Source organism: Balearica regulorum, chromosome 4 (genome assembly GCF_011004875.1).
Source record: "Balearica regulorum gibbericeps isolate bBalReg1 chromosome 4, bBalReg1.pri, whole genome shotgun sequence".
Lineage (NCBI taxonomy): Eukaryota > Metazoa > Chordata > Aves > Gruiformes > Gruidae > Balearica > Balearica regulorum.
Genome location: NC_046187.1, coordinates 44779303 through 44804018, shown reverse-complemented (window position 1 = coordinate 44804018; position 24716 = coordinate 44779303). Strand labels below are relative to the sequence as shown.

Sequence of the window (24716 nt, the reverse complement as noted above, 5' to 3'; positions counted from 1 at the left end):
ATACAGAATATAACAAAGCAGTGAAGTATATAATCTATGTATCAAAATAGATATTTTTCAACTAGCTGAATGTACAACTCTTTTTTGTTAAAAAGTACTTTCATGCTATAAAATCTGTATTTTTTTATATTAACAACAGAAAATATATTTGAAACACTCTAAAATTTTGCAAACTCAGTTACTCAAATTATTTCATAAAATCCTAACTATTCACTGAAGTTTTGAGGCTCATCTCAAAATTCTTCTTTCAGAGAAGCAAGTAAACCCATCCAAGCTGAATGACTTGCCTATGGGTACCCACTCCACGTTGGGGAATTCCTTGAGATGAAAAATCCCTATCCACCCTGGGTGTTCAAATCACTAAAATCTGCTTCATTCATAGACTGCAAGTGAACAGTGTCCAGGTAGTTTTTGGCATAACCACTGAACTTCATCCTAAAACATAGTATTCAGAAGATAAGGGACTTACCTACCCTAAATTTTCTCAGGATTGGATACTACCAAACAGCATTACTAAGAGAGTTTGTGTAGATAAAATCTTCATGATGGTGTGACTGACCCTATCCTGTTGTCTAGACCTCCTGTCTTCTAAAACCCATGTAAGTTGCAGACACAATGATCAAACCTCTACCCTTCAGTTGTCTTTATTCCTTCTCCCAGGAATCTGGGACACAATTTCTGATCTCCTAGCCATGGTTACTCTTCCTCCATCTCCCTTTTCCAGGAAACTGTGATTTAGTGCATTCTGACATGCCCAGCACACAGTCAAGGCACAGTGAATTAGCACTGGCCAGCTGCTGAAGCTTCCCCATGTCCCTCAGCTCCAAGTTGGGACTCCTCTCCCAGAGCTTTGCATCCAGTATTGTACAGCTGCCAGGACTGATGATACCATTGGAACAGGTTCTCGCGTGGCAAAATGCAGCCGGCTGATGATGACCATGATATCACAGCAATTCTGGCTTAAACCAGTCTGCTGGTCTCACAGCTGAGACACACTGATGGCAAGTGGCTCCTCACGTTCTGCATCTTGCTGGCTAAGATTTAAGCCAGGATGTTATTCTGGGCCGGTCAGATAAGCCTCAAGAATTACCAGGTGATTTTAGACTGATCCTGTGCAAAGTGAACCATGTGCTGCCCATTGTGAAAGCTCAGCTTCAGCCTGAAATCCTCTCATAAATATCAGCCAGCATGTCCAGGATCAGCTGCTTGTATCTCTCCATCATGTGAGAGGTCAGCTGCTGGTGGGACCTTCCTGGTGGCTGCTCCTCAGTGGGGCAGCTGCTGTCAAAGATGTGTTAGCAAAGGGGCACCCAAGGACAAGGCAGGGCTGTGCTCATCCCCCAGCCATGCTCGTGAGTCCTTTGGATATGTAGCTAAGCGAAGGGTAAAACTGAAGCTTCAGATCCCACTTTCTGGCAAATTCTGCATTACACTACCATTGCAGCAAACCAAACAGCTACACACACATAAACAACCCCCTCCTAATCCAGTACAGATATTTGTTTTCTTTCCAGCTGAATTAGGTGAGAATCAGGTTCCAAATTGCTTGTTCTGTTCCTCACCCATAAATTTGCTTTCCTGCCTCAGCTTCAGCAAGAAGATGGAAATGTTTTTAACCAGAATACTCCTCGGTATTCCCCTGAAATGGTTTTAACCAGAACACTCCTTGGTATTCCCCTGCAATTTGGATTCAGTGTGCTTTGGGCTATGAAGCATTTAGAGCTCAGGTCTCCATACCAGGTCATTCTGCTTCAGCTGCTAGGTCATTATGAAAAAGAAGTGAACACAACTCCTGTTTCAGTCTCAGAGGATGTCTAAAGAGAGAGAGGCAAGAGCTTGACATCTCCTGCTACCTCCATCTACTTCCAGTGGAAGAGGAAGACACTTTTGGGTGGTACCTCATTTCAGCATAAATTAGAGAAGGAAGCATTTAAATTTGAGTGGACTCAATTCCTCTGATAACTCTCAGGTTTTCAGGGTCTGTTCTTTCCTCCATTAACTAGGTAAGGAGTTTAAGCAGATTGCAAACTGTGCAGCTGTTGGGTATACTGCATATATACCCTGTGTTGGGAGAATCTGACCCTGGTTTTGACATTCCAGTGAAGCGTCACCCGAATTAGATGGAAAGTATTTCAGCCGTGATGGTCAGAGTTATGTACAGGCCTGGAATATCACTTACACTAATGCTTTCACTGATTGCAATAAAAAGGTGACATTTTAAGAAAATTGTACTCAAAAGCTAAGAGTTGAGAACTGGGTTGGTTTTTATTCCCAACTTTCAACAAGACTCACTCTGAAGCATGAATAATACTCTTACATATTTTTATCTTATCCTTTAAAACAGTGCTGCAAAGAGAAGAGGGGAAAAACACACATTTAGTATTAAACTCTGAGACGGCATTTCCTCTGAGTTTGGTTTCTAGTTTGGAGAAGCAATCTACTTTGGAAACCATGAATGGAGAAGCAATCTTATCTCTATAATTTTCCCTGGCAAAGGTCTTAAACAACAGCAGGTGTCTGTGCCAGACAGACACTTACTTTAAAATAGGAATATTTCTTCAGGATAAAGGGGGATGGCTGAGCTTAAAAAACAAACAAACAAAACCAGAAAAAAAATCAGGAGCTTATTTCTTTCCCACTTCAAATGTTATGACAAGTCACTTCATCTCTCTTGTGCTCATGTCTAAATATGCAAATAGCATTTTGCTACTTCACAGACATTTTTAGAAGTTGAATTAATGCGGTCACTGAATTGGAGTAGCCTGTCATTGTTTAACTCCATTATACTCCTGAGCAAAAAAAAAAGCAGAAACAGCAGCTACTGCACCAGCAACATTTACAGCACATATAATAGATTCAAAAGCACAAAAGCAATTAAACCAATTCTGGAAGTAATTTTTAAGGAGTAAGTGCTAGTTTTATGTACTTAATATGTTTTCTGCTTTGAATGGAAACAGGAGTCCCAGCTATATTACTGAGGATACGCCTGAAGCAGGTGAGAGCCATCTGACAGAAAAAAAGACATACAATTAGGCTTGATGAACTTTTAAAGAAACCCAGGCAGAGTTGCAGGGGGAGGGCAGACAGCTGCCTGCCTGCTATGGGTGAGTCCCAGGTTTTTAACAGCTAAGAAGGAACTTGGGTATACCAGAAGTACTATTGAGGAGACAGATGCCTTCCCATTCAGACAGTTCAGGCATCTGGGTGTATGGAAATCTGAAAGCTCTGTATCTGGGCATGAAGCAGTCATACGAGAACATCCTCCTTACAACTGAGATTACTACAACACAACAATATAACTGAATGTATGACTCCTAGACAGTAATGTGCTGACCTCCTAATAATCCAAAATTTCACTTGTCTCATTTTAATTAATATTTTATTTATAATTTTATTTATAATTTGCTTTTAGTCAAGCCAAATTTGGTATTAAAATAAAAACCCTGATCCAGGAAATTCCTTCTCTATGTATACATAAGCAAGGTTTTTTTCCTATTCAAAAATACAACCTCAAATAGATTTTTATTTATATTAATAAATGAGAAAAAAATCAATGAATATGACAGTATCTGGAAACTAAACTATATAATTTATAGCCTTACTAAAAGGAACATGTGCAGTAACTCCAATATTTGTTCTACAGAACTATTAACCATATTACACTGGACGTAGATACTAGTTAATGCTGAGGTAGAAGGAAGTGCGATTATTTCAAAAGTAGGTATAGCTCACTTTGTGATCCAAAAAAACCAGGAAGAGGAAAGTAAAACCAAAGATTTTCTTCCCTTTTCAAAAGATAGTACTTACACTATTAATAAAAAAATGAAAAATAAAAAAATAAATATAGAAGTAGATCTACTAGGAGCGCAGGCCTCTTTTTATTCCTCATGGGACTAGAGGAGAGAGAAAGAAGGAAGGCTGCCAGTACATAAAAGTAAATATCAGATAAGAAAATCCTAGTCAATATATTTCTTCCTTCAGTCAAGCTATTTTTAATACATACAGTCCTGTCTCTTTCTAGGAGACATATGTTATTGGAAAGATTAGTTTTGCAGTACCTATTGCTTCTGCCAGCCTGCATCAAAGTAAATTTAGAGATGTGCTGACAGTCTAATACCTGCTATCAGGTTCTACCTGTAGATAAGAGGTGAAAAAACATCTGTTGAAGGCCACCCTTAAAAAAAATCCTGGTTGGTTGGATTCCAGTAAGTTTCTAAAAACCCAGTCTGTTGAGCACTTTCTTCACAATAGTCAAATGCTACTATGAGGCATATTAGATGATAATAATAATAATAATAATTATTATTATTATTCCACCTTCTGATTTTAACTTACACAGTGATAATTTCTGAGGTTATCTCCCATAAGCTTGAAAATGAATTAACTTGAAATGCAATGTAAAATACAAGTAACTGAGCCATTGTCCAAAACTAATGAAATACATTTGCATAAGCCTGATTTGGGAGATTCTCATCCTTAAAGGTGGCTGGATGGAAAGCAGTAAACATTAGCTAGGCAAGAAAAACAGCAGAGGATGAGAATGCAATACCCCCACCATCTCACACATGCTCAATTCTGACTTTTCTTTGCAAAAAGCAAAGAAACAAAACCTTTTTTCCGCTTCCTTTTCAGTTTTACATCAAACTAAACTAGCAAAAATACTGACACCTCTCCCATTTCATTTCTCCAGAAAAAAGCATGTGCCCTATCTTGCCTTTTTTTTAAACCAGACCTTTAAAAACCAGGCTTCAAAACATACAGATGAAACCCTCATGCAATATATGAATGATTGTGCATGCACATGCACAGAGACACACACAACTCCTCTTCTCCTTCCAAATCAGAAGTTATCTTTCTCCAAAGGAAGATGAGAGAAGGACACACAGGGTATCACACAGCTATGCTCGTGTTCTTCCTCTGAATTTCTCAGTTCTGTTAAAATCTTTCATCAAGTATGTAGTATTTTTGAAGAGGAAGTCAAGGACTGCCCAGAGAAGCTGTGGATGCCCCATCACCAGAAATGTTCAAGGTCAGATTGGATGGGGCTTTGAGCAACCTGATCTAGTGAAAGATGTCCCTGCCTCTGGCAGAGGGGTTGGACAGAAAAAATGTCAAAGACATTAAATATGATACCTCATTCTCATATGATATCTCACATCAGATACAGAACCTGTACCAGATACAGACCTGTACAGAAACAGGTCCACCAGTTCATAAAAGTGTATCAGATGTTGAAGGGGATGCCTGATACTGAGACGAAAAATGAACAAAGGAAAACAGAAGAAGGAGACTCCTAAGGACTCCTGTGCACTCTGTGAAGAAGAGAAATACACAGTTTCAGCAATGACTCAAGTGTCTCAAGGCCAGCTTAAGATAATTTTCAGCATTAGAAAGAGAAACCATCTTGAAGACGCTATCAAGAAATTAAGGAAATTGACTTAATTTTGGTTTTTTATATGGAAACTATAACCCATCAGAAACACCTAGCTTTGCATGGACTGCCTCTCTTGAAACAGATGAAGGCCAAGGTAGTAAGAATTGTTTGCAAATGCTTCTCATCTAGACAATTACACAACTGTGATCTGAGTACTAGAAAGTTTTTTTGAACTCACTCATTGAGGAAAAGTGTTGGCAGCACAACACATCAGGTTGGTAAAACTCCTTTAATTATTTATTGTTGCCTTACCAGTCACTTTCATAGATTTTTAGCATGGTATAGTTTAATCACTGAGGACTGTAAATAAACTTTATTGCTGTACAACATTGTCGTGGTTTTACCCCAGCCGGCAGCTGAGTACCACGCAGCCGCTCGTTCACTCCCCCCGCATCGGGATGGGGGAGAGAATTGGAAGAGTTAAAGTGAGAAAACTCGTGGGTTGAGATAAAGACAGTTTAATAGGTAAAGCAAAAGCCGCGCGCACAAGCAAAGCAAAGGAAGGAATTCATTCACCACTTCCCATGGGCAGGCAGGTGTTCAGCCATCCCCAGGAAAGCAGGGCTCTGTCACGCCTAACGGTTACTTGGGAAGACAAACGCCATTGCTCCGAACGCCGCCGCCCCCCCCCTCTTCCCCCAAGCTCCTTATAAACTGAGCATGACATCATATAGTATGGAATATCCCTTTGGTCAGTTTAGGTCACCTGTCCTGTCTGTATTTCCTCCCAACTTCTTGTGCACCCCCAGCCATCCCGCTGGCAGGGCAGTGCAAGAAGCAGAAAAGGCCTTGGCCCTGTGTAAACACTGCTCAGCAATAGGTCCATAGAACAAAAACATCTCTATATTATCAATGCTGTCTCCAGCACAAATCCAAAACATATCCCCACACTAGCTACTATGAAGAAAAATCAATCCTCTCAGCTGAAACCAGGACAAACATAATCTCATTTTTGTGTTTAGGTTTTAATTATGTTTAATTAGAAGGGATACTTCTTTCTTGCAGGGCAGTATGATACTTTCTGATCATAATTTTTTAATTCTTTTTCTTTTCCCTTATTTTTCATTAATCTCCAGTTCCTATACAAATATTTCTTTTTCTATTTACTGTCAGAATGATGCACAGCTTCTAAAAATAAAAACTTGATTTTACCAAAATTTTATTATTTTCATCATGACATTAAAATGTATTTTTTTTAATCAGTTTGACCTAAATCAGTGTAGTTCTTTAACCAATACAACACATTCCTTAGCCTGTCAGTGGACTGACTTACATGAGCTGTAGTTCAAATCCTTGTTCTCACCAATAAGAGGGATTTAGGACATTAGAAAGATCATGCAATATTGTGCTGCATTATCTTTTCCCCACTGGTTAGCGTGCTGTGTATCATGGAAATTATATGACTGAAATAATAAAAATTCAGACGAAGAAAAGCCTCACATTTCACTTTAATCTCTGAAAGCATCTCCGGCTTTCTTTGGCAACATAGTTGAATCTCTGTTGTTTTTCATTCTCAGTGCTTTTGTAGTCATAAAGGCTCTATACTTGTTGACAAGACAGATTGTTTGAGGCAGTACCTTGTGAAAAGCCAGTTTAGCTCCCTTGACTAGGAATGTTCCTGCCTGTACCAGCTCAGGTGTTATCAAAAACTCAGGACCCACTGATTCTATCTGGAATGGCACAGAGGTACTTAGAAAAGTGGAAATTCAGCTTTTAAGACATCTGGAATTAGTGTTAAAGAAAGAGGCTGTATCTATAAAGTTGTTATGCTTATACCAATTTACAACACTCTAAGGCTCAGGCTTGGATAACAATATTTCTGATAAGCAAATGAAACAGCAAAAACCAAATAGAATCACAGAATCATAGAATCATAGAATGGTTTGAGTTGGAAGGGACCTCAAAGATCATCTAGTTCCAACCCCCCTGCTGCAGGCAGGGACACCCTCCACTAGACTATATTGCCCAAAGCCCCATCCAACCTGGCCTTGAACACTTCCAGGGAGGGGGCAGCCACAACCTCTCTGGGCAACCTGGTCCAGTACCTCACCACTCTAACAGTAAAGAATTTCTTTCTAACATCTAATCTAAATCGACCCTCCTTCAGCTTAAACCCATTACCCCTTGTCCTGTCACTACACTCCCTGATAAACAGTCCCTCTCTAGCTTTCCTGTAGGCCCCTTCAGATACTGGTAAGCCACAATTAGATCTCGCCAGAGCCTTCTTTTCTCCAGGCTGAACAATCCCAACTCTCTCAGCCTGTCCTCATTGGAGAGGTGCTCCAGCCCTCCGATCAGCTTCATGGCCCTCCTCTGGACTCGCTCCAACAGCTCCATGTCTCTCCTGTACTGGGGCCCCCAGAGCTGGACACAGTACTCCAGGTGGGGTCTCACAGGAGCGGAGTAGAGGGGCAGGATCACCTCCCTCGACCTGCTGGTCACACCTCCTCTTTTGATGCAGCCCAGGACACGGTTGGCTTTCTGGGCTGCAAGCACACACTGCTGGCTCATGTTGAGCTTCTCATCAATCAACACCCCCAAGTCCTTCTCCTCAGGGCTGCTCTCAGTCCTTTCTCCACTCAGCCTATAGTTGTGCTTGGGATTTCCCTGACCCACGTGCAGGACCTTGCACTTGGCCTTGTTGAACTTCATGAGGTTCGCATGGGCCCACCTCTCCAGCCTGTCCAGGTCCCTCTAGATGGCATCCCTTCCCTTCAACGTGTTGACCCCACCACACAGCTTGGTGTCGTCAGCAAACTTGCTGAGGGTGTGCTCGATCCCACTGTCCATGTCACTGACAAAGATGTTAAACAGTGCCGGTCCCAGTACTGACCCCTGAGGGACGCCACTCGTCACCGTTCTCCACTTGGACATTGAGCTGTTGACCACAACTCTTTGAGTGCGACCATCCAGCCAATTCCTTATCCACCGCGTGGTCCATCCATCGAATCCATGTCTCTCAGATTTAGAGACAAGGATGTCGCGTGGGACAGAAGAAATACAGCTATCTTCCTGGATCATAAATAGAGCATTCACATTCATTTTTCTTAATTTTCCAGTGTACAAATTTGGTCTTTCACAACTAGATACAGCTCTCAGTTATTTCTCTCAGAACTTATTTCTGTCTGATGTACAGGTTACTTATCTATAGACAACACTTACTAGAATAGACTGCATTAACACAACACTTGTCTGTTTTTTTCATACATAATTTTGTTTTTCCCTTGTACATATGTGTGTTCTTACCCTCAGAATTTATTTTATGATCAGTGCAAAATTGCCACTAGTGTATTACATGAAGGGTAAAGGGTCTCAGAGTTATGATTTAAAGAAATAAGATTAACTAGAACACACCAAGATAAGAAGCAATATTTTTTAGTTTCAATCAAGACTGTCAAATAATATCTGAAAAATACAGGATAATATCTGAGAAGCAAATACTGCAAGAACACTGCTTGTAATAAGGAACAGTCTCATGTTTTATGAGATTTGAAAAGCCACTCTCATCACCTTTACGTAAAAATTCAGGAAAGCAACTTGAAAGTAATATCCAGAAATTCAGCTTCTGCAGCTCAAGACCCAGGGAAATTCTAACTAGCTGAAAGGAAACAAAATACCCCCGTAAGGGTCCTTAAGCATGGAATGAACAGGGTGCCTGAGAGGCTCTGCTGCCTCCACCCTTGGAGACACTCAAATTTTACTGGGAAAGTCCCTGAGCTCCTTGACCAAACTTTGATGTTGGCCCTGCTTTAAATAGTGTCTCAAAGTTCCCTTCCAGCCTAAACTATCTTACATTTCCGTGATTCTAATGTGAAGGAAGAGGTGGATTGAAGTGGTAGCCTGTCGGCTGTGCTTATTAATGTAAATACCCAGGAGGTGAGCTGCATAAAGCACCTACCCACCATTTCAGTGGAAACTGGTAGGTGTACCAGAGGTCCCACTGACTAGTATCCCTCTGAATGGGAAACCCAGAGGTTCCCTCTCCTGTGTTTTCTACTTCCCTAGGAAAGTTCAAATCAGTTAACAGATCAGTAATCTTCAAAGCCTACCCAAGGTCAGTACATCCATCAGAACCAGAGAGGAAATTTGAATCTTGCCATCCTCCCTTTCATGAACTATACAAATTATGAATCAAACAAAAGATGCATTATATATTTTCAACACGCAGCAAAAATAACTGATCTATTTACAGCATTCACACTGATTCAGCATCACCCAGGGAGGTGACTCAAAGCAATTTTAACAGTTCAGAAAAAAAGCCTTGGAAATTCTTTTAAGAGTTTTTCAGTATATTAGAATAGCTGTAAAAACAGAAAGGCTGCTCTTTTACTGACAATTAATTTCCTTACTGGATATAGTCTTAAATACACAATTAATGATATCTCACTGTCTTAAATTATGATTTTATATTGGTTGTATTTGTGTGCTTACTCCTGGCAGAAATTGAATGCTCTTTAAAAACATCTAGGTTTACACTGGAGACTGATTCACTTTACTTACTTACAAAATATTTATAGACACATAGATGTAATGTAAGCTTCCATATACTACCCTACTAATGTGCTGTAAGCTGTATTTTAGACAGTTGGGCTTCAGAACATTTAGTATTTTATCCCAATTTAATAAACTACAAAAATACCTCACATACACCAGAGGGAGACACTTCTCAACAAGATAGAAATTTTGGTCACTGACTCACTTGACAGAAAGAAGAGTAGAATTATGTAACCATAATTTGGTTGAGATTGTCATTAGGCAGTTGTTAATACATTCAGCAAAAATCTTCATATACTAAGAGAAAATCTGTTGGTTTCATTTATATATGAAACAGCTATACAGAAAATATTTTTATATATGCAGCTAGTAGATTCCATACTCTAGGCCTAAGTCACATTAAGGAATTATCATCTTTTAATGCTATGCATGAAGACACATTGTTTTGTAGGTATGACACTATTTATTCTGAAATGTAGAGAAGACAGAAGAATCAACATTTTTAGAAGAGAATTCTACAATTAATATTTATTTTAGAGATGTTTTCCCATTTTCCCTAAAATAATGGAAAGAACGTTCTTAACTTTCAAACGAGGTTGAAATGAGGTTTGCTAAGGGGGAGCAAACAAACTGAGTTCATTAGACATGAAAGTTTTCTTTGTGGATAGTAATGTCTAGCTATGAATAAATTAAAATTATTGCAAATCTGCTGTCATAATTATTATCACTATTATAGAGGAATGGTGGAAGGGCCAAAAGTATGCATACAAATAACAAAATTTTCTATCTTTTTCTCTCCTTGGTAGAAACCAAAGTTACAAAATATTCACTGAAGGCGGGGATTACCTCACTCTGGATGGAATTATTCTTGTGTAAGTAGGATCTTGATCAGTACTAGGAATCAAAGATGAAACCTGGCAAATCCATCCTTACTATATCATGTAACAAAAATACAATTTATTTGTGAAAACCTACATCTACACTGCAGATCATCCAAAACCTATTCTGGATGAAAACTCTAGTAATATTGAGCTTTGAGGAAAATATCTACAAAAAGGTATCAAAGGGTAGCAAATTAAATCTATAAAATGTATCCCAAAGAAAAAGTAATTTTGAGACTACAAGACAGCAAACAAACTAGAATATCTATGGCTTTTGTTCTTTTATATTAATTCTAAAGTATTTTCCTGTAAACTGCTGTGTGACTTTTTTTACTATTAATTCTGGAGTCAAAGTTAAAAATAATTCGTACACAAGTACATTATCTAATTAGAACAACTAGTTACAAGGGTTGTCCCTGAAACTTTTTGGTACAAATAATCAGAAATGTAGCTGGTTTGACAGAACAAGAGATGTTCATTATCATACACTGTCTTGGTATTTTATGCTTATTTTTTGTGAGTTCACACATAGCTTTGAGTAAAAAAAGGAGGGGATGGGTCATCTATTTATGTTGATTAGGCTTCAATATTTTCATAACACATTTTCTGAGCAAACTTCACTTGTAGTAAGAGCAGGAATTACTTTCTCTTATAAGTAATGAATCCCAAAATCTTTGAAAGCATTTTATACGCTTACAGACTTTGGAATTACTTTGTGTATCACCTGAAAACCATTTGTTCTCATTTTCATCCAAATTCCAGAGTTCTACACACACTCCATGTCTGTGACTGTCTCCCCTGGATACTGTATTCTAGAGTGTACCTATATGTGCGCATGTGGGTAGGTGGGTATATAAAATGTATGTACTTTGCAGTGTCGGTACCTACACCTTATAGTCAAGTAAATGTCAGATACAGTTTTAAAACAGGTATCTTCCATGTGTAACAAATTACTCTTTTGAAACTCAATATGAAAAGGGAAAACTAAATAGGGATGTGAGAATCAAAAAAAGAAAACCAGTAAAAGCATATTTCACGTTTTATTATCACAAAAGCAACAGTTTTAAAAAATAATGCTGTTTAATCCTCTGACTTGTAAGAATATAGAGAGTCACAAATCAATATGAATGGGAGTGTAATAGTATATTATAAGTAGTATGTTATAGTCTTCCAGTCCTTACAATGGCTGATAAATAAATAAAATGCATATTGGCTGAGAGATGAATAAGCTGTTTGGTCAAATGTTCTCTTTAGCAGAACTAGTGCAATTTCACTGAAATGGATGGTGGTGTCATGTTTTACAGTAGTGGAAAAATCTAGCCATTTTCTCCTGTTTTATACTTACAGTACAGGAAAAAATATATTTTACATTCATCTTCTCTCAAAAGCTAGCAAATGGTTTCAAAAATAAAAAGAATAAAATATGAATTTATTAAAATCTAAGGCTGTTCTGAAATGGTATAAAATTGGTCACACTTGCATTTAATTTTTCTGTTCACCTAATGAAAATAGACTTGGTAAAATGTGAAATACCTCAGCTAGCCTACTTCTCTAATTACACAACTTACTGAGATGAAAAATGTAAATGTATGCTCTAAAACTAAAATCTCCATAGCTCCATCAAAAGAAGGCCTGGTAATAAGTTTCTGGCTTTTGGTAATATTATTGGCCTGCTAGAGCTTCAGTTACTCAGCAAATGTTAGGTATTTAAAAAATAATAATACATTTTACTTCTTGTTTTCAAAATATAAGGCAAACTAAAAGCTGTAAATGTTCTTTTCTATTATTTTTTCTTCTGTTAAATTACTCTTTGCAACGAAAGCACAGTGTACTGTACGCATGCTGAAAGGCATTGCCAGCTGATTTAACCATAAATGAGAGTATTTGGGGGTGGGGAGACAGAGCAGAGATATTATTGAGAATTTCCCCATTGCCTAAATTCTCTGCCAAGATTGTGTCAACAAAAAGGGATTTATTCCACTGGACCTTTCCGTTCAGCTATGCACTTCCTGTTAATTAGATCAATACCTGTGTCTATTAGGAGCTGGCTTAATATTCTTAATGAAGGTTCATTTAAGGTTCATTCTGGTTACAAGGTAGTTCTTTTCTCATCTTTTAGAGACCACTTTTCAGACTTAGTATTCATTTGAGGTTGTAAGTGATCTTCATTTAAGGTTCATGTTTGAAACCTGGAGTAGTTGGACCACTAAGCAGTGAACAAAATGAATTAATAATAATAATAATAATAATAATAATAATAATAATAATAATGATGATGATGATGTTCAAAGAAATTGTATTCTTCTTTTATACCCTTAAGATGCATATGCACTTTCATGTCTTACCAGCATAGGCATAACTTCCTGGTCTTGCATGGAAATAAATCTATCCTTATGGCAAACCATTCTCTCTTAAAACATATCCTTTTCTTTGGAAAACCTTTTTCTGTTATACACCTGGAAAAGGAAGAAGTATCTACAAAATGTGTTTTAGAGGAAGCAAGCATTCGTATCAACTGATATTGACCATTTATTTTGCTTCTTTTTGTTTAGCGGAGGAGAACAGGCTGCCCAGAGAGGTTGTGGAGTCTCCTTCTCTGGAGATATTCAAAACCCACCTGGACGCCATCCTGTGCAACCTGCTCTAGGTGATCCTGCTTTAGCAGGGCGGTTGGACTAAATGAACTCTAGAGGTCCCTTCCAACCTCTACCAATCTGTGAATCTGTGAATCTGTGAGAAGGCTTGAGAACCACAAGGGAGACACTTTTGCATTCCACGGGATCCTCTGGTCCCTTTCAAGAAGGAGCACATTGCTGTAGTTTAATTTTTGTAATATTTTCAGCCTGCATCTTCCTTATTTTAATAGGCATTAATTAAACTAGTCACAGCCATTTGAACTAGTGAATTTCTGTCTGTTGAGAGGGGAGACTTTGTGATTTCATATAATTTTCAAAATTTTTGGACATTAAACATGGGATGTGGAAATTCCTGACTTGAATTCATCTAATCTTAGTGCCTAACAGCCTGATTTTGATCCCTTGAGGCACAATAACAAATACCTGCTTATTAGAAACCCAAATTTTTTACATATATGTATACCAAGAGAGAGAAAATATTTCTGCAGAGGGCTACTTCGGAAAGCACAGGTACATTTTGACTATTGTTTACTCAATATATTAAAATATTTCTCAGAGAGCTGAATGTATTCCTAACATGTATCAGCTAGCATGAGAAAGATTGCCCAAATTTGTCAATCAATATAAAATATTTGAAAACTCAAGAGGTAAAAAAAGTGTTACCTAATCTACCTAATTCTCGCAGTCTTTTTTTCTGTAATCCTTTCGGTTGTTTAGAACAAGATCTGTTATTGTGTTCTATGTACAATTCCCATAGTAGAAAAGTAAAGATGTAAGTATAACATGTTTTACATAACATAAAATACAGCTTAAAATATGCCAAACATGAGACTCCCTGCCCTGTTATCATTCATCCAAAAAGAAAACAAGAGAAAGTAGCAATTTAAGCTGCAGTGCACTGAGGAAATAAATCTACGTTGAGCATCCTACCTCCTACAAAATTCCACATTGTAGTCTGAAGGAAAGCACGCTAATGATAATAAACTCAAATGCATAATGTGATTTTCTTTCTAACGATATTTCCACTCCTTTCTGAAGGATAAAATAATGCTGTGTAAATAAGTATTTACTTGCAGAACAAAACTAGCATGCAATAATTTTGTTACTTCCAGATTAGAGCAGATAAATGCATTTGCAGCACTTCAGCCAGTTGGTTTCAAATGAAAGTCTGCCATTCTTCTAACTACAGCACACTTACTCATTTCAGAGCAAATATAATGATCTCTAGAAAATGCATTGTTTGTCCAACTTTATTGCCTAGTTTGCACGTATGAAAAGAGCAAAAAATTAATATTTTTGCACTGTGAAATAATAGTTACTATTTTCTACATTACTTATAACAGTGATAGAATCCAATTTTTCTCTTGCCTAGCCATTTTAACAGTAAAAGGATTCAGGTGTAAAATTTATGTAATATATTACTTATTCTTTATATTTCATAGCTTTTAGACAACTAGCTAGTTCTAAAAAAAATCATGACTGAAATAAATATAATGGGATATCTATAAGAAGCACATACACTGTAAATGGATTGCAAATTTAGCTGTCCATTAATATGTACAGTGTTTTCCTCTACAGCTACAATTTTTAATCCAATTTGTTTTATCAGAAATAATGAATTTTAATAGTCTTTAAGAATTTGGGAGAATAATTTATTTTTTCTAATTAACAGTAGTTATATTGTGGCACTTTACACTCCTAAAAGAAAGGCATCTAAACCGTCCTAAACATAGTTTCCTTTATAAAATATATAAAATTATTTTGCAGAAAACCTAGCCTCAAGACCTAAAATCAATTTACTGGACAGTGTTAATTTCTTATGAGAACAGCTTACTATACTGGATAACATCCATTTATTACTTGAATTTAATTTAGAATTTAATTTCATTTTAATGAAATTCTTCCTACATGTTGAAAAGACCTATATCTAACCACATTCAAGTCCACAAATGACTTTATGTTAACAATCAATTTATCAATTTTCTCCATAGGGATTGTATGTACAGTATGAATACACAAAAGCAAAAGGAGAAAGGAAGACAAAGCCCATTCAGCAATACTATGACATGCAAAGGGGGAAAAAAGTTTATCTACTTAATTATTCTAATGTAAATAAAAAGAATTAATGTTTATAAACAGTCATACTGTTTATTACTGTTTAATCATATTGTTGGATCAATGCTGGGTAATAAATTAATAAGCCAGAGAAAATAATCTCCTTTAATATTTATTACATTTAGCTTTATTAATTAACATTATTGATCCTCAAAACCTTTGTTTTCTGGGTACTCCCCAAACAAGAAAATGTAAAACAACATTAAGGTCCATGTTATTCTTGGATCATCAGCAGTTCTTCTCACAACTTAGCAACTGCTGTCGTCGTGTGAGAAGTTGAGATATAAGCATTCAAAGAAACAGTCAAAGTCTAAGAAATTAGAATCATCATGCTCCAAGTTTTTACTGGCTACATTAAGACAGATGGAGAAAGTTTAGAAAAGCATGATCCATATTTAGACTGCTTAAATTCCACCTCTGTCATTCTGCTTAGTGTTTGCTATTTGCTTGTTCTAAGCTGTCATGTTTGGCCTAGATTAAATGCTGCCATGAGCATTTACCTAAATCTGAACTTTATGGTAGAATGATGAAACAACTGAGACCGACATCAAAGAAAATAAAAAGCTGAGGAAAACCTAGCAGTAAGAAAAAAGTCCCAACAGTACAGATGACCCAAACTGTAAGGAGGTTTATAAATTAAAGGCTTGAAATACTTAATGTATGAGAAGATAGAAGAGATGTTGTTACAACAACTACAGGTGTTTCTATGTCAATAGCAACTAATTTTAGCAATTGCATTTCGAAAGGCCTCTGGAGCAGGAGCCGGAGGCCAGAATAGATATAAGGAATTTTAAATGGCATTACGTGGCTAAATTTTGACAACTGAATTCTAGACTCCTTTATTTAAATACTCTTTTCTTACTTTCACATCATGGTGTTTAGTGTTTTGGCAAGCATTCCTAGAAGATAAAAAAAGGCATAAAAGTAGGTTCAAAAGTAGTTATTTTCCTACTTTTCTTTCAGAACATTACATACCAATTTCTACTCTGGTTTTGTTCAAAGTTAATTACATGCTTGAGAAGTAAAAGAATTTTCAGAAGTATATTGTAGATAGTGTATAAAGCATCTAGAAGATCTCTGCTTTCTTTCTTGGAACTGTGTCATCACAGTCTCAACTGAGGCTCTGGGTACTTCTACAAAGTAGGTGAGCAAAGCCCTTGCGTGGTGAAGAAAGAGAAAGAAGGCTGACCATACTGCAAGTTCAGCTATGGAGGACACTGAAGGGACAAACTGTCAAAGGAAAAATCAACAGATTAGTGCAGCTACAAGACAAAATAAAGCAACCACTTTCCCTCCTACATCGAGCAAAATAAATGCAGACATAATACCAGGAATAAAAGAGTCTTTCCAAAGTACTCTAGAAAAGTCCCATTTCCAAATCAAAGTCCTTGTTTTGTGACACGGAAATATAGGTCTGGTGGAAGAGGAGATGGTGGCAGGTCCTTCTCAAAGGATGACCATGTGTCCTCCTGTACAAAGGATAGCCCTGCTAAGCTAGGGAACGCATGTGAAAGGAGGAGGCTGGCTGCAACGGTGAATAGTTCTGCTCTTAGACATACAGTTTTGTTTGTGATCTCACAGAGAAATGCACAGTGACATGGCTGTGAGTGCAAAACAAGAGGACTACTCAAAGTGTCTGAATAGGTTTGTAGAAAATCCTGGGGTCACGATCCACGGTTCTGTGTTAGAGGAAAAAAGTAAACCAGAAACTACAGAAGCAAAATTGGAGTGGGCAGCATAGGAAGCTGAGAAGAGGCTCCATGTGTTAGTATTCTTGAAACCACTTCCAGGATGCAGAAAACAAGACAGAAAGGTTATTGAGGAGGCAAAGTTAAATACATGTTTGATTCACACAGTGAAAAAAAGAGGTATAAAGATTATCAGAAACAGGACACGTTTCCAGAAGAGAGGGAGCTCATGCAGGAAGGTCAGACTTCCCTTAAACTATTATTAAGTTGAAGTTGCTGGATTTTCATATCAAGAGGGTCATATAAGATTTTTAAAGCTAAAGATGAGGAACACCAATAGGTATTACAGAATGCCTTCAACCAAAATGTGCTGAAGTTTGCTGTGCTCATGATGTACTCAACAGCCACAAAGTCAAAATACCCTGTGTCTTCAAGTGAAAGATAGGACAGAAGTTGGAAACATTAAAGCAAGAAGCCACAGAGAATTGTCAGAATACACTGACAGCGAAACAGAGGACAGTGAAACAATGGCACATGTGAAGTCTAAGAAACAAAATGATGAAATAATAGTGCCTGTTCCTAAATATGGCTATTGAAATAATAATCAAATCAGAAGCTGGAGGGAAGGATGACAATCAGTGGGACACTAATACTAGGGTGCACAGTGTACAGGGACGACAGCATTGGATGTCACTATTGAACAGATGCTCTTTATCAGTAATCATAGTGCACGCATAATCAATATATCATTGCAGGAGCAAAAAAAGTAAATAATAATTAAAAAATAATTACAGTTATATTTGATTTCCAAAAGGAAATGTAAAATATAGTAAATATAAATATATATAGTAAATATAGAAATATAGTAAAATATGGTAAAATGTAAGAACTTATTCAGAAGAAGGAAAAAATGCAAGTTAAAAGATCTTTAAAGATGTTGTAGAAAATGTACAAGAATAAAATTCTCAAGACTCAGAACAAATGCAATAGAGGTACAAAGAAATGAGGAAGGTCCAAAAAGAAACTAGTGTGGTTAAAGAGTGAGGATAAAAATGGCAACTGGAAATGAGAAGAGAAAGTGAAGCTGTGTCTGAGTGAGGAGAACCATAGTGAGGCAATGACCATGAACTCTGGCACTTTAAGTGAAAAAATGCAAATAAGACAGGCCATTAAAAAGTTTTGGGAAAAAGTACAAAAAGCACAAAAACTAGTAATAAATCCTTTTTAAAGTACATCAAAAGCAGGAAGCTCATCACAGTTCTTTTAAGGTCAACAAAGGCTCAAGGTATAAAGGAAGTACAAACAGCCAAATGAATGTTTTGCCTCTGTGGTGATCCACGGTCTGGGGAGCTGCCCACGCCACTCCTTTTATAGAGGACTTCGAAGGTGGAAAAGTGAAACTCAGGCTCAGTGGAAGAGATGATAAATAGATAAAATCAGTAGTAACAACACTAACACCCGACAGTATTTATCCAAGAGTTTTAAAGGAACTCAAGGATGAAAGATCTTAACTACTAGTGATAGTGTGTAAATTCTCACTTAACACTGTCTCCACACCAGAGACTTTGAGAATAATTAACCTGGTGAAAATTTTTAGGAGAGCTCCAAGAAAGATCTAGAAAACTGCAGACATTAAGTTGACCTCTGTACCAAACAAACTAGTGCAAATTACTCTGATGAAAAGTATTAGCAGTCACCCAGACAAATAAGATGTTATGGAGAAGAGTCAGCTTTTAAGAGGCAAGACATGCCTTGCAGACTCACTGCAATTTTTTTAAGGAATGAACACTCTATAGGATCCATTCAATCTGGATTACTTAGGCTTCCATATGACATACAATAAGTTACATCAACCACAGTCCATTAAAGAAATCAGGCTGTTAGACAAAAGAAATCCCTAACATAGAGCAGTAACTTGATGAAAGTACGGCAAGAGAGAGTACGGGGTAATGGTGAGTTATTGCAAGGAAGAGGATTACTAAAAGAGTCAGGAATAAGACGTATGCTGTTCAAGAGATTCAGACCACAAATGACCCAGCAAGTGACTAGTGAGTTGACAAGTCTGTAATGATATTAAGTTAGGCAGGATAATAAGGGCATGTACCATCTGTTAAGAGCCTTACAACACTGAAGAACTGAAACAATAAAATGGCATACCCAATTAAATGCAGAGAAATGCAATGCAACATAAGGAGAGGAAAAAAACCCAAACCCAACATGGGCTATCAATTGACTATTACTACTCCAGAATGAGATCTTGAGATTTTTATAGATTGTTTTTGTACATTTCTCAACACTCAGTCAAAAAGAAATAACTCAAAATGTTAGAAGCTATTAGGAAAGAAATAGAGAATGAAACAGAAAACATTGTTATGCCTTCACATAAATTCACACAAATGCTATTCAAGTTGTGTTCCTTGTACTTCTGAGGAGACATACTTCAACAGTAAAGAAACAGAGGGGTGGCAAGGAGCCAAGGTAAGGAACCAGCTAGAAAAGCATGAGCAACTGGAAAGGTAAATGCTGGAAGTTTATATGATCTTGAAAGCAAGAAGAAAGCAAGAAAAATCCACTCAAGGTATGCATCCTGGCTCCCGAATCTGAAACGTTAGAATGGGATAGTATCATTATGTGATTGCCCTCTTCATTAGGCAACTGTTATTGGTTACTGCCAGAGACAGGATACTTGACAGTATTGACTTTTGGTCTTACCTAAGGGAGTATCTGTTCTTACATGCTTCTGAATAGTAAAACAGACAGTATCTGAATCTGTAAAAGCTTGATTCCTTTTCATGTACACTTTTCCATTGCTTTTTTACTACTGGAAGTTTACAATCAAGCATGCCCACTCTGCCGAGTCCAGGAATAGTTTAATTATGGATAAAAAGATGCTGTGGCCTTCTCCTAAGTAAACAAAAGCTTCTCTGTCACTTCTTTTGGTAAGCATATGCCTGAATACATGTTTCTTCAAGACACTCTGTAAACACATAAGCTAGGAAACTAGACATCTTGCTGAAGCAGCTCTTGTCTAGTAATGAGTATTGTGTGTGTGTTGGGGGGGAGGTTTCCCACTACACATAACAGAAGTTCATCTTTAGTTAGAACTAAGGATCTATTTTTGCTTCCTATTGCCCTCATCTGTGCCTGAAGGTGGCAGCATCAAGATGCTAATACTTTAGCAGTTCTAATCAAACACAACATCAGTTACTCTTAAAAATAAATTGGACTTGCAATTTAAAAGTGAATGGTTTAACTAACAAGTCCTCTAAGGATACAGGGATGAAGGGCAATGGGTTATACTAATTAATTTAAAATAATGTCTCAATCATTTTGTTGTAATCATGCACAATAGGTGTTCAATAATAGTTTTTGACTAACAAATGCACGTTAGTATGTTCTAGATGATAGACTTTCTTAAAACATATTCATAAAGCAAAATTTGGAAGCCTAGTGTTCTCTTGTATTCATTACGTCTGTTCATATTCTGTTGCATGTCAGCAAGCAGAGGGCATCGCCTGTTCATTTTAATGTATCTCTTTAAGATCTTTACATAATGTAAATGTTGCTTCATCACTTCAAGAACTTCAAGTGCAGCATAACCGGCATATTTCACATGGAAGGAAATTTGATACAAAATTTGGGAAATCAGGCACCAGGCTCAGCATAGATGTACATCAGAGGTCAGAGAGCGAATGAGAGAGTGATACAAGCACACACACATACAGTTATTTTGGCCTTATTTTCTGCCCTAAAGTGAATATATAAAGAGGGAGCAGAAAAGTGACAATGGAAAAGAGCTTTAGCACTTGTGCTTTTAAATTTTTTATGAATATGGAAAATACTGCTTCCATTCAAAATCTGCTTCCTAAAGTAGACCACACTTGACAATGGGCTTGCAATAGGATTTTGAAATTATGCTAAATTGTACCATTTAATTTTACATAAAAAAGGAAGAACAATAAAATAATTTTACAGATATTTGTATATAAACCTAGAAAGCAATAGCAAAACATTAGCATATAAAAAAGTAATCATGGACTGATATGGATAACATTCAAATGGTTCTGTAATGGTCAGATTAAGATCTTCTCACTGTCAAACCACATAAATCTCAAGAAATCCTGTAAACTGAAAGGAAACTGTTGGAAAATTGGAGATTTTAAGGTGAAGGATACCATTCATATTTGCCGTTTCCTACTTGTAAGCTTACAAACATTGTTGGAAACTGAATTCTGAATTGAAGATACAGGCCCAAGTGTTACACACTCTCAGGTAGCCTCTAACATGGTCAGGAAAGATGTCCATGCACCACAAGTGTAACCCACTGTCAAATTGGATTTACCCTGTACACAGTTGAACTCAAAGAATGGGATTTTTTGCAACCGATGGAGATAGATAGATAGACAAAGAGTACTGTATGTACACAAGGTCTGACTAGAACATTATTTATTTGGGAAGTGTACTTGAACAAAAGCATTTCATAAGCAAAAAAAGCTTAGCGGTTTAAGCAGGATGGCTACGTTTTAGAATGAGATCTGATTAAGCCTCAATATATGGTACTGGCAAAGTTGCATAACTTCTGTCATTCTTTTCAATATTAATTAATGTAACAGTAAACAAACCTGGAATTACCACCTGTTATTAAAATCACATGGCAATTCTCTTTAAGAGACTGCCTCTTCAATTCCTTCAAGCTTTACTAGCATAATTCATTCTGGCTGAAAATGTTACATAGTGATGCTTTCATTTAAGCTAAAATATCTGGAAATACATAAAGGTTTAAAAATGTTCCCAAAGAAAAATGATGTACAAACATGACATTGTGCCTATGCTAAAAAATGTTAATTAAATTAGGACCCCTAAGCTTTGAATCAAGAACTTTAAACTTGGCAGATTAACTTCTGTGCTATGGTTCTCACTATGAACTAACGTATATGTAGGTTGTCTGGCCTGCAAATTTTTACAGAATTTATCTGTGTCACACACTTTTATAAAAATAATGTTCATAAATAGGAATATTTAGTTTAACATCTCAGAAGAGTTTGTTGTTGCTGTGTTTTCAGACCTCTCAGCAATCCTTCCATAGACAAACAAGAGCAAACAGCAATAATCCTACAGAGTGGTGAGGAATGCCCTAGCCAGGCTAACAACTCTCCCCAGGATAGTCTTTCCCAGCTGCTCCCACTGAGGGAGGAGCTAGATACTGGAAATTTGTAATACTAGCAGTTTGTGAATTTTGAGTTTACCACCACATTGATAAAATGCCTGGTTTCAGACAAAAATATTCATGAGTCAGAATTCTTGGGTTCTTTTTAGTTTGGGTTTTTTTGTCTCCCCCCCCCCCCCCCCCCCCCCCAATCAATGGACGTACACAAAGAAGTCAGCAGCAGAAAGAATATTACTGAAATCATAAAGTCAAGCACTCAAGCTAAGGCATCACATACACTATTTCTTAAACATTTCAGCTTTTCCAGGACACTGAATAGATCTCACATGGAATCAAAGGGCAGTAATGAAGGAGGCTGTTCACTGTGGGATCCCGGTCTGACTTCTAGAAATGGAAACTATATAATAAATAAAATACAAACTTGCAGAGAGAAAAAAGGATGGCTTCCTGGCTCACATGGTTGAATTCCATCCTATGAAAAGTTTTTCTTCCTGAGATTTCAGTAATTGAGGAAAGCAGACTTCTCATGCTTAATTAATACTGCTTAGTCTTTTTTTTTTTTTTTCTTATTACCTGATTTAGCAATATGGTCCTGTTAGCAGAAATGTTTCTTTCTCACAAATGAAATGGTTAGAAATTTTCTATGAATAAAGCCTTATGTAATACTTAGGACTCTAAGGAACTAAATAGTAAATGTTACCCATATTATGGAGATCTGTAACCTTATGCTCTCAGTAATTCTGTTTCCTTTCTACAAATTGGGGTTAATTCCACCCCTCACCCACAAGGATGTTATGAAGATTAATTAGTATTTGTGAAAAACTCAGATAATATAGTGATGTGCACCACTGAAGAATTCTTGAGGAAATTAATCATTTCTTCTGCAGAGCGGGAACTCAATAGACAACAGTAAATAATATATGGGGCAATGCAATGAACAATGAGAAGACAAAATACTGAAAAGCTGCTTAGTAGCTGAGCAGTATTTATTTTGTGTACTTAATGAGAAAGGGATCCTGTAACTAAAGATTGCTGTAATCCAAATGCAAAAGGAATAAGTCTGATTACTCATCTTCCTAAATTCTGAGTTCTTTGCAAACATAATAATGTTCTCTTACTTTTTTAAATATAGCAACAATGACTATGTTATAATGCTATTTTTATTTTAACAGACTGAAATTTCTGAAGCATTCTGAGATCCAATAATGGAAGATGCAATGAAATATCTAATTACCATGTTAAAAAGACATATTGACTCCAAAGAAAGAGCGAGAACGGTGCCTAATTCACTGTCAGACTTGCGATCAGAGCCAATACAAACCCACTTCTATTCTGATGAGTGATGATTATCACTCACTGTCATGAGTGATAATGTTGCAGAACAGAAAATAAGCCACCTTGATTTTTTGCTTCAGCAGACCGCATGAGAGAATATAAACAATATTTAAATTAGAATTTAAAAATAAACACATAATTAGTGCAGCATTTTCAATAAAGTATTTTTAATTACTGAAGTTGAAAGCTGCAACTTATTACAGTTGTAGGGAGCACATTTTTTTCCTGAATTTCTGTTGTTACAGACTATAATACATTATCTGGTAATCTTCACCAATTACAAGCTAGTAGTATTTAGCAACACACAGTGCTGTTAAAAATATTTTTAAATAATCTTCAGTAAATGCAAGTTTTAACTTTTGCTCCAATTTTCAGATTTCTAATAATAGAGTATCTGAGCCTTATAAATCTTAGAAATCTAATTAGACAATGTTAAGTTCTCTCTAGCTGAAGTCACAGATGTTTCATACTGGGAAAATCAGCAAGCCCCAGGGTTTGTTTGGTCTAGTATAGTGTCAAATTTTCATGGATAATTTAATAGCTAATAACTCTAATTCTTTCCCATAAACCAAGAGATGATAAATAATGATTGCTCTAAAGCCATAAAATTAACCCTCCAGGCTAAAAAAAAATTTCAGGAGCCATTGAGGAGATTAATTTCTGGTACTTAATGTTTCTTTATTACTAATTGTCCCTGAGTTGTATACATCTCACAATATGAGAGAAAATGCAAATAAATCCACTGAAATCATGCAATTCAGAAAGAAAAATACATCAAGGATGCTGTACATATATTTGATCTGTTACACACGTGATTAGACTTTAGTGAATTTTTATTATTTTTTTTTCTTGTTGGGTTCTAGTAACAACAGTTTATGGTCACATCCGATGTTTCCTCCAAAAAAATAGCGGTTTCTATCTAGAAAAGTGAGATTTTCTGCCTTCAAAGTGGGGGGTTTGGGTTTT

General features: G+C 36.8%; 1 long non-coding RNA gene across 1 annotated transcript in view; it reads right to left on the bottom strand.

Annotated features, from left to right (window-relative positions):
* LOC142601558 (uncharacterized) overlaps nucleotides 1-24716 on the bottom strand; it is a 354848-nt gene that overhangs the window by 39680 nt on the left and 290452 nt on the right. The gene's annotated exons all lie outside the window — the stretch shown is intronic.